The sequence below is a fragment of the Vitis riparia genome, chromosome 16 (assembly GCF_004353265.1).
Source record: "Vitis riparia cultivar Riparia Gloire de Montpellier isolate 1030 chromosome 16, EGFV_Vit.rip_1.0, whole genome shotgun sequence".
Classification (NCBI taxonomy): Eukaryota; Viridiplantae; Streptophyta; class Magnoliopsida; order Vitales; family Vitaceae; genus Vitis; species Vitis riparia.
The window spans coordinates 2,747,279-2,757,294 of NC_048446.1; positions in this window are offsets into that span (position 1 = coordinate 2,747,279).

Below are 10,016 nucleotides of genomic sequence, written 5' to 3' on the forward strand. Positions count from 1 at the left end.
CAAATCTGGCCTTAGATTTGATACCACAAATTTATGAGGAATCCCATTTGGTCTGTAGCTTATGCTTCCTTTCAGAAGCAAAAACACGGGCAAAAAGTGGACAGACATGGAATTGGAAAAGAGAAGTATAAATTTATTAGAAACTTATTATTCATCAACATTGTTTTATTCTAATAAATTTATTGAAAATTTATTAGAATCTTTGGTTCAGCTTAATCACATGCATGTTAAATCGTGTTGACTGTCAGGAGAGGCCTTGTTGAAAATATTGGAATGGAAAAAGGAGTCTAAGGGTTTTGAAGAAAAAAAAAAAATGAAATTACATCCCTTCACAAAATATTTACCAATATACTCTTTATTTTCACGTACTCATTCGCATTACCCCCTTTTTTTTTGTGTGTAAAAGTGGTTTTAAAACCAAAAAAAAAAAAAAAGGTGAACGTGATACTACACGGACATGCTACTTCAACAAATATTTTCAACACAAGTTTAAATTGAGAATTTTTTTTTTCTAAAAAATATTACTTTGATCGGAAACCCCAAAAAAAGGCCATGTCTGACCCTTTCTATAATTTTTGGAGTCACAAATAAGTTTTTGTGAGAAAAAAATATTCTTAACCACAAATTAATTTATGACAAAACCCCTTAGTTGTAGTGTGATTTTTATTTTATTTACAAAGAATGCTTCAATTTATAAAAAATGATTTGATTTATTTTTATTTACATAAAATTCTTCAACATATTTTTATTTATATTTGGGGTAATGTTTTTTAACTTATTTTCATTAAAAGAAGTTATTCAATGCAATTTCTCAATCCAATTTGATTTTATTTACAATTCTATTTACAAAAAAAAAAAAAAAGTTTGATTTTATGTGTAAAAATAAAGTTTTTAGGATTCAATTTTATTAAGAAAAATGACTTTTATATTTTTATTAAGTATTAAAATCATTTTTTATTAAAAGAAATGTTCCCGTTTAATTTATATTTACAAAAGAGTGATTCCAATGATTTTAGTTTGATCATTAAAGAAAATGAATTCAGTTTTATTATTAAGAAAAATGGTAGTTTTATGTTTTAAGAAAAATGATTTTTATTATTATTATTAAAAAAAAAATCATCTCAATAGTCCTTAAAAAATGTTTCAGGTTACATTAGAAAAAGAGTTCAATTAAGGAAAAAAAAAACAAAAAAAAATGATTTCAAATTTTATTTTATTTACAAGTTCGATGATTGAAAAAAAAAATATACAAAAAAGATCACTAATAAAATCAAACTGTTGTGTAATACAAATAAACATAAAATAATAATAATGAATCAAAGGGCCTAAATAAATCAATGTGGCCAATCCAAAGTAAGAAAACTGGCCAAGTAACTACACGCTAACCCATAATCCAAGCGAAGCTGAAATACATCAAAGGCCAATATTCTAACAAAGATAAAAGTCAAAGGAGATAAAATAAAAAATAAAAGGATGTTATTGACTAAGAGTAATGTTTTATAAATTATTTTTATTAAAAGAAATGATTCGATGCAATTTCTCAATCCAATTTGATTTTATTTACAAGAAAATAATTTTTACAACTCTTATTTGAAATTTTTTTTTTACAATTCTATTTACAAAAAAAAAAAAGTTTGATTTTATTTGTAAAAATAAAGTTTTAGTCAAATATAGTCAAATTACTCAAATACAGGTTAAGGGCTGGTTTGAAGGCAGATTTTCAAGAAAGAGTTAGGATCATTCTGTGTCCAATATGGGTACGACATTCCTATTCCTCCCTCTATAAGTCCAAAAAGAAACAATCAAATAAGAAATATTCAAATTTCAAGGAAGAACATAAAGCGTCTTTGTCCAACTCATCGAGTCTTATCGCTCCAATAAATGAATCTCACTCTTTAATGAATCAAAACACAAGACATTTTATATTTGCTCATATTAATTAAATCATGATTAAAAACATAAATCTTATTTCTAATGTCCTAGAAAATATGTTTTAATAATCAGTACAAAACATCCATTCTTTACTTGGTCCAGTTAGTTATAAATAAAATATACTAACACAATTATATTATGATTAAATTATACTGAAAGATTAACTTATCTAATGCAAATCTCCAATTAAATACAAAGAAATAATTGTTTATAGAATGTCATCATAATAATATACTATCAAGTTCCAACCATGTGCATGAGTCATAGTATATCTCTATCATACCCAATATTTTATTTCATAATGCTTTGTCGCTGCTTGTGAGAAGATTTCAACTGAAACGGAACTACTGTATAAATTCACGTTGTTGGGTTCATTTCTTCTATCTTTGATCTTTGCAGGCACATCAGTCATGGAAGAACCACCCCAGAAGAGGCAAAAGAGGAATAGCAGCAAGAAGAGCGGGCGATGGACCGCAGACGAGGATAACATCCTCAAACATTACAAGACATTATCCCCCAATCTAGGTTGGGAAGGAATAATACAGAAGGGGAATCTGTCGCGGGATTTAAAAAGCGTTTCACACAGGTGGGAAAACTATCTAAAGCTTGATTTCAGCAGAGCGAAATTCTCCGAAGAGGAAGATCACATCATCAACTGCGTAATGACGCTTTCTCCGGCTAGGTAATGAGAATCATCCTCATATTTTTCAATTATGATATGATATGATATGATAGTGTGGTGATCAGCTTGAGTCTGAGGTAGGAGTTCCTGTGTTGTGGTGCTTGCAGGCCCTGGAAATTTATTGCAGAATTTCTTCTTCCTAAGCGATCAAAAAATGATCTAAAAAACCACTGGTACAATCACTTGGAGAAGAAGGGGCAGGCGACTACAAGTGACCCTGACCGCCAAGCTGAACTTGAGGCTTGGTTTGCCGAAGCTTTAATTTGATTAAAGTTGATCCGGAATCTCCGGATGAGGACACTAGTAATCACTCTGTCGGGGGAGATGACCTTGAGGCTTCAGCGTCCGACTCTGATGAATCCATGCAGCTTATAATAAAGCTGTGTGTTTTGTATTATGCTGATCAGGGTTTGTAGGTTGATTTATAAGTATTGAGCAGTATTCTCATATGATGATAATGCTAAATCCTCTCATCATCTACTGCATCAACTCCATTCTCCAATTTTCTTACTTTTAACTCTTTTGAAATGACCTTTAATCACACAATTCGACCTTGGAGTATATATGTTTTAAATCTTTTTAATTAGGTTTTATTTTTCTAGTCTAAAAATTAAGAGAACTAATACAGCATAACTAATTAAGATAAGGTCAACTGGTTTACACATTTACAATCTGTTGGAGTGTTGCATCTCATATTGAAAGCATGGAATTAAAAAGGAAAGAAGAAAGACTTAAAATAGAAAGCAAGTTAGATGAGAAGAGTTAGTTAGAAGAGTTGTTATTTTAGTTTATTCTTTACTCAGTTATTGTGTCATTGATGTATTATAAATAGGACTCAAGTCTGATGTATTTTTTTAAAATTTTCAGTTTTTTGCAATCCATTTTTCCTTTGCGTCCTCTGTTTCTTGGTGTTTTTCATCAGTTTCAGATTTTTCTGATTCTCAACATGGCATCAGAGCCAAACCCTAAAGCTTCCGCAACCTAAATCGATCAATTTCTTCTCAACTTCTGCCTTGCGAAATTCTACTTTGGAATTCTCGCATTGATTGTCTTCCAGCTTCTTGCATTTTCTTGAATAAATTCTTGAAAATGAGTTCTGGTGATTCTCCTCTTGTCAATCCCTCTCCTGTGCATTTTTTTTCATCTAATTCTTTTAATCAGCCTCCTATCAATCCTTCAAATGACTCATCGAGTCCGTATTACCTACATCTAAGCCACAATCCTAGTGCTTTGTTAGTATCAGAAATCTTTAATGGAGAAAACTATGTTGCATGGAGTTGTTCGATAGTCATTGCATTGACAGTAAAAAACAAGGTACAATTTATAGATGGTTCAATTGTTTCTCATCTCTACTGATCAGCTTGTTAAACACACAGCATGGTTAAGGGAAAATAATATGGTTCTTTCTTGGTTGATGAATTCCATTTCAAAAGAAATACGAAATAGCTTGCTGTTTGTGATATCTGCTGTTGATATTTGGAATGAGCTTAAAGTCAGATATCTTAGGAGTGATGGACCAAGGGTTTTCCAACTTGAGAAATCTTTGAGTTGCATTAGTCAAGGTGCTTTGTCTGTTATTGAATATTTCAGTACCTTTAAGACCCTGTGGGACGAGTACATTAGCTATAGGCCATTTCCAACATGCACTTGTGAACTTTTCAACTTTCTACAAATCATACAGCAATCTGATTATGTACTCAAATTCTTGGTGGGGCTAAATGATTCTTATGCCTCTATCAGAAGCCAATTGCTACTAATGGTTCCACTACCAAACATGTCCAAGGTTTTCTCTCTATTGCTTCAAGAAGAAAGTTAGAGGCAACTCACAAATTTTGCTACATATAATGAGACTCATGCTTTGATGGCAAAGCAATCCAATTAGCAGAATTACCAGCCACAATCTTTCAAGGACAAACCAAAGAAATTTGCCCTACACTGTACTCATTGTGGCTATAATGGTCACACAGTGGACAAATGTTTTCAACTTCATGGTTATCACCCTAGCTGGAATGGACCAAAGGGAAAAAGGAATATGGCTTCTGCTCATGCTGCCATTACTACTCCAGAGGTCCCCAATCAAAATAGCAATGAGCAACAAAAGTGTTGTTTCACTCTAGAGGAATTTCATAAACTAATGGCGCTTGCAAATTCAATTCAACCCAATTCTTCCAATCAGAATAATGTCCAACCAGCTATTAACCTTGTCACCACCTCTCACTTTTCTGGTAAAGTTCAACCTACACTTAAACCAATTTTTTCTTGTAATTCTGCTACTTCTAAGCCAAATTCCACTTCATATTGGCTTCTTGATACGGGTGCAACAGACCATATGATTTGTTCACCACTTTTATACCATTCTACACCTAAACCAATTAATGCATCCATCAATCTTCCTAATGGTACTACAGTTCCAGCCACACACATTGGTACTGTATGTCTCTCAGATTCCTTATTTTTACATAATGTTTTGTGTGTTCCTCATTTTTCATTCAATCTATTATCCGTTTCCAAACTCACTAAACAATCTAATCTTTCTCTTACCTTTACTGCTTCTCATTGCCTTTTACAGGACCAGTCAATGGAGAAGATGATTGGGATTGCTCTTGAAAAAGAAGGACTTTACCATTTGATTCCAGCTTCATCACAAGCTAAAACCTGCAATTCATTTCAGTTTAATTCTGCTCCTCTTGCTTTGTCCTCTATTCACAAATACTTTGATATATAGCATTGTAGATTAGGACATGTATCTAGTTCAAGATTCCATTCCCTCAAACAGATTGACTCTGCTATCACTCTTGATCATACAAATGTCTGTGACATATGTCCTTTAGCAAAGCAAAGAAGGCTTCCTTTTTCTGTATCATAGAGTAATTCTAATAAAAGTTTTGATTTGATCCATTGTGATATATGGGGTCTTTTTGGCACTACTTCTTATTCTGGTTTTTGATATTTTTTAACTATAGTCGATGACTTCACAAGGTGTACTTGGGCATACACGATTAAAGCTAAATCAGAAGTGCCATCTTTAATCAAAATTTTCTGTAAAATGGTAGCAAACCAATTTTCTTCTTCTGTCAAAGCTATAAGGTTTGATAATGGACCAGAATTCTTACTCACAAAATTCTATCATAAATATGGTATTTTGCATTAGAGAAGTTGTGTCGAAACTCCTCAACAAAATGGCGTTGTGGAGAGAAAACATCAACATCTACTAAGCACTACTGAGCCTTAATGTTTCAAGCAAATCTACCATTAATTTTTTGGAGTGACTGTGTGCTTACTGCTGCCCACATAATCAATAGAATTCCCACTCCTCTACTTCAAAATAAAACCCCTTTTGAAATGCTTTTTAACAAAACACCTAACCTTTCTCATTTAAGAGTTTTTGGTTGCCTTTGTTTTGCATCCACTTTAACTAGTCACAGACAAAAATTTGATTCACGAGACACAAAGTGCATCTTCCTAGGATATCCTTCTGATATTAAGGGTTATAAACTCATGGATCTAAACACCAATAAGATCCTTGTTTCTCGGAATGTCATATTCCATGAAACAATTTTCCTTTCCCAGTGTTGCCCCAACATCCTGAAACTCATTCCTTTATGTTTCCTTTTTCACAATCCTTTTTAGATTCACCCTCTACCACCTCCTTCTTCAATTCCTATCACAATGTGGGATCTGCATCACCACCTAATAATTCTCCTTCTCTATCTGAACCTCCTGCCCTTCTTGAATCTGACTCACCTACATTTCCCTCTCCATCCCATCTGGATTCAACTTCTGATTCAACTGACCCTGAAGTCCTACAGCTCAGAAAATCAACCAGAATTAAACAAAAACCTTCATATATGCAGGACTATTATTGTGGTAATGTCTCTTCTTCTCAAAATGCAACTCAGACATCATAATCTTCGCAAGATGAACATCATTAACATCCATGTCCATCTTGAGGGGGGGGTGTTGGAGTGTTGCATCTCATATTGAAAGCATGGAATTAAAAAGGAAAGAAGAAAGACTTAAAATAGAAAACAAGTTAGATGAGAAGAGTTAGTTAGAAGAGTTGTTATTTCAGTTTATTCTTTACTCTATTATTGTGTCATTGATGTATTATAAATAGGACTCAAGTCTGATGTATTTTTTCAAATTTTCAGTTTTCTACAATCCACTTTTCCTTTGCGCCCTCTATTTCTTGGTGTTTTTCATCAGTTTCAGATTCTTCTGATTCTCAACACAATCCAATCTCCCACCAAGATTTTGAAATGATCAATTCTAGGCCCTAGGGCAGGCTATTTCAGTTGCCTTGCACAAAGCTTGCACTAAGAGACAACAATGTTCCAGAGTCCCACTTTTGGTTTCTTCCTATCTTGATTGTCCATGACTCAACTATTCTTCATCTGTTAGGAAAGAATCAATGTCACCCGCGGTAGTTGATTTTACTTATTTTCTTTAAGACAACTATTATAAAAAAAAAATAATGAGATAAATATGAAGAATAATTAAAACCACTTGTGGACCGACATTTTTCACGTGCGTCCACTCAATCGGTGAGACTTATTTTTAATGTGAAAAATTAGTTTTGGAAAAGTCGAAGTCGCCACTTATTTTATTTTATTTTAAAAGGGAAAATAAAATAAGAAATAAAACCCTAAAGAAGTGACTTCATAGTTTTTGGAAAAGCAAATCTTGAAAAACTCGAGTCTCGATCCGGGGATCAGGTTACCTATTGGGAAGGTACCTCTAAGAGGTAGCACCCTTTAAGCCCTAAAGAGGTCTTTACTGGTTAAGTTGAGGGAATGTGACAATTAATTAATTGATTGAAGATACCTAGGTAGATTAAGGTGATTTCAGAATCAACATACCAGACCAAAAAGTCAAATCACGATCATAAAAGAGAGTCAAAGTGTGTACCTGGACTTCTTTTCAAGCGCTATCATAAAACATCAAAGTTAATGTAGAAATATAGTACACAACATGCATTTTATCCAAGCAAGTCAAACATACATCTAAGCACCCAAGGATTACATCAAACATGGATATGATCTTCAATAGCATACATGTTTATAGAATTTTTGAAAGTGTGGAAGAGCGTACCTTGATAGCAAGGGTAACTTGTAACGTGCTTCCACAAGATAGGGGGGGAGGAGGGGAGGGGGGGGGGGGGGGGGGGGGGGATCAAAGCATACGAAATAATCAATTATCACATACATCTTACATATAATTCCTAAAAAAATAGATATGATTACAAGTAGCAAAGGTGGCAGCAAATATGAGTTTTGAAAAAAAGATTTTATGTAAGGGTTTCACCGATTCCCCAATTGATATACACGAATCTAGCCTATAATTATCCCATTTATTTGGGACCACAAACTTGGATTCATGTCTTACTCAAAATCGTAGTTTTTATTGAAAACTGAGAAAGATGCGAACTTATCAAAATGAATTTTTAAAATAGATTTTTAAAGGGATCTTTTGAGAAAAGTGTTTTGTTTTAAAATAAAAGAGATTAATTTGAAAACAATAAAACATAAGAAACAGAATACCGAGCAAAACAAAAGAAAAAGAAATCACAAAGTGAAATTTTTGACAACCAAGCAAACTAAAGTGGTGAGAATGGAGGCTAATCTTCACTATTTTTTTATGACCTTTGAAAAGAAAATTTGACAAGAGACTACCAAAGTAATAAACTATTAAAACTTAGATCAAATAAGCTAACGAGATATACATCAAGAATTAATGACTAGGATTCAAGAAACGTCTAAATTGACGATAACAAATCAAGAACTAGCACATGATCAACTAAACACACAAACACATCTAAACTAAAAAAAAAGAAGTTAAAATTGAACTAAATCGGAATTAAAAACATGAACTTTATCTAACATGATTAATTAGACTATTGGATTAAAATCACCAACACATCTAAACTAAAGAATAAATCAAGACTAAACTAATTGGAATTAAAAACATGAAATTTATCTAACATGATTATTCAAACTAATGAATTAAAATCACTGACACACTTAAACTAAGGGATAGATTAAAACTAAACTAATTGGAATTAAAAACATGAACTTTATCTAACATGATTGATTAAACTAAAGAATTAAACCAATAAAATTCTGACCTTTTCAAACTAAAACAAAGAATCAAGAACTAAACTAAAGAATTTTAACTTACCTTTTTCAAGATTTTTTTGTGTGATGCGACAATAAGGCTTCTCAATGGATTGTGCCGATGCAAGACTTCTTAATGGATGGCGCAGCTGCAAGACTCCTCAATGGATGATGCGGATGAAGCGGCTGCCAGACTCCTTAATGGATGGTGCGGTTGAAGCGTCTGCAAAGCTTAAGGATGAATGGCGGCTATATGCTCCTACCTTGGCGACTGAATGGAGTCCCCTGCTGCCCTCCAAAATCTGTGCATGCCTGCTTTCTTTATACGACTGTCGTGGTGCCTCTCAATCTGGTGCATGTTCCCGTTATCAATGGGAGTGCGTGCTGCTCTGGGATGCACTGGCTGCTTACTACTATCACACTGCTCTACCTCCACCCAATTAATGACCTTGAGTATGAGAGACTGAGGAACTTTCCAAGCATCCCCAACTGCTGTCCCCTTTTGTTTCTTCAGACCTGTTTCTAAAGCTTTTTCCAGGTAGTCCATAAACCAGTTTCCAGCTTCTGTTTCATCCTGCTTACCCAATTTGATTGTATTGCTCAAGATACAAGAGGCTGGTTTTATGTTCTCATCATTCTCAGCAATTTCAAAGGGCAGATTTCCAAGTGGAGTGGTCCCTCCTTTTCTTTCCAAGGCGGCCTTTGGATTGGGAATCAATCTCAATTGCTTCTCCAGGCTTGTCTTCTGATCACTTCTTTCAGGAATGACCGCAATTGACTTGTATAACACTGATCTTCTTTTGGACAAATTTAAGTCTGAGTTCCGGTTTTGGTCCATGGAGTTTTGCATAATTTCATGTAAGATGGGTGAATCTTCTTCATGCTATTTTCCAAAAGCTCCTTTCCCTTCAGCATTTGGGGTTTGAGCCATTTCAGTAGCTGCTTGTATGGACACCATATCAGTCACTGCTTGCGCAATTTGAAGATGGAAATCCAGAAACTGGTCAAAACAGGCAGCTGGAGCATCTGCCTTAGCTGATTTACTCAAGTTTGACGACATCTTGAGATACCGAACTAGGGTTTCAATAGCTGAAGCATCTCTGAGTGCTTGAAAGGCAATTTTCTGTGCTGTTTCTCGTTGCTGTGCTGCTTTCTTGCCCAGTACGACAAGTTTTCCTGGTAAAACCATACGTAGACTGCTGTTATTGTTGGAAGCTGAATTAACAGGCTGAGACTGTTGTTGTAAAGTCATCATCTTTGAGTCTGAAGAATCTTGTGCATTCCCGGCC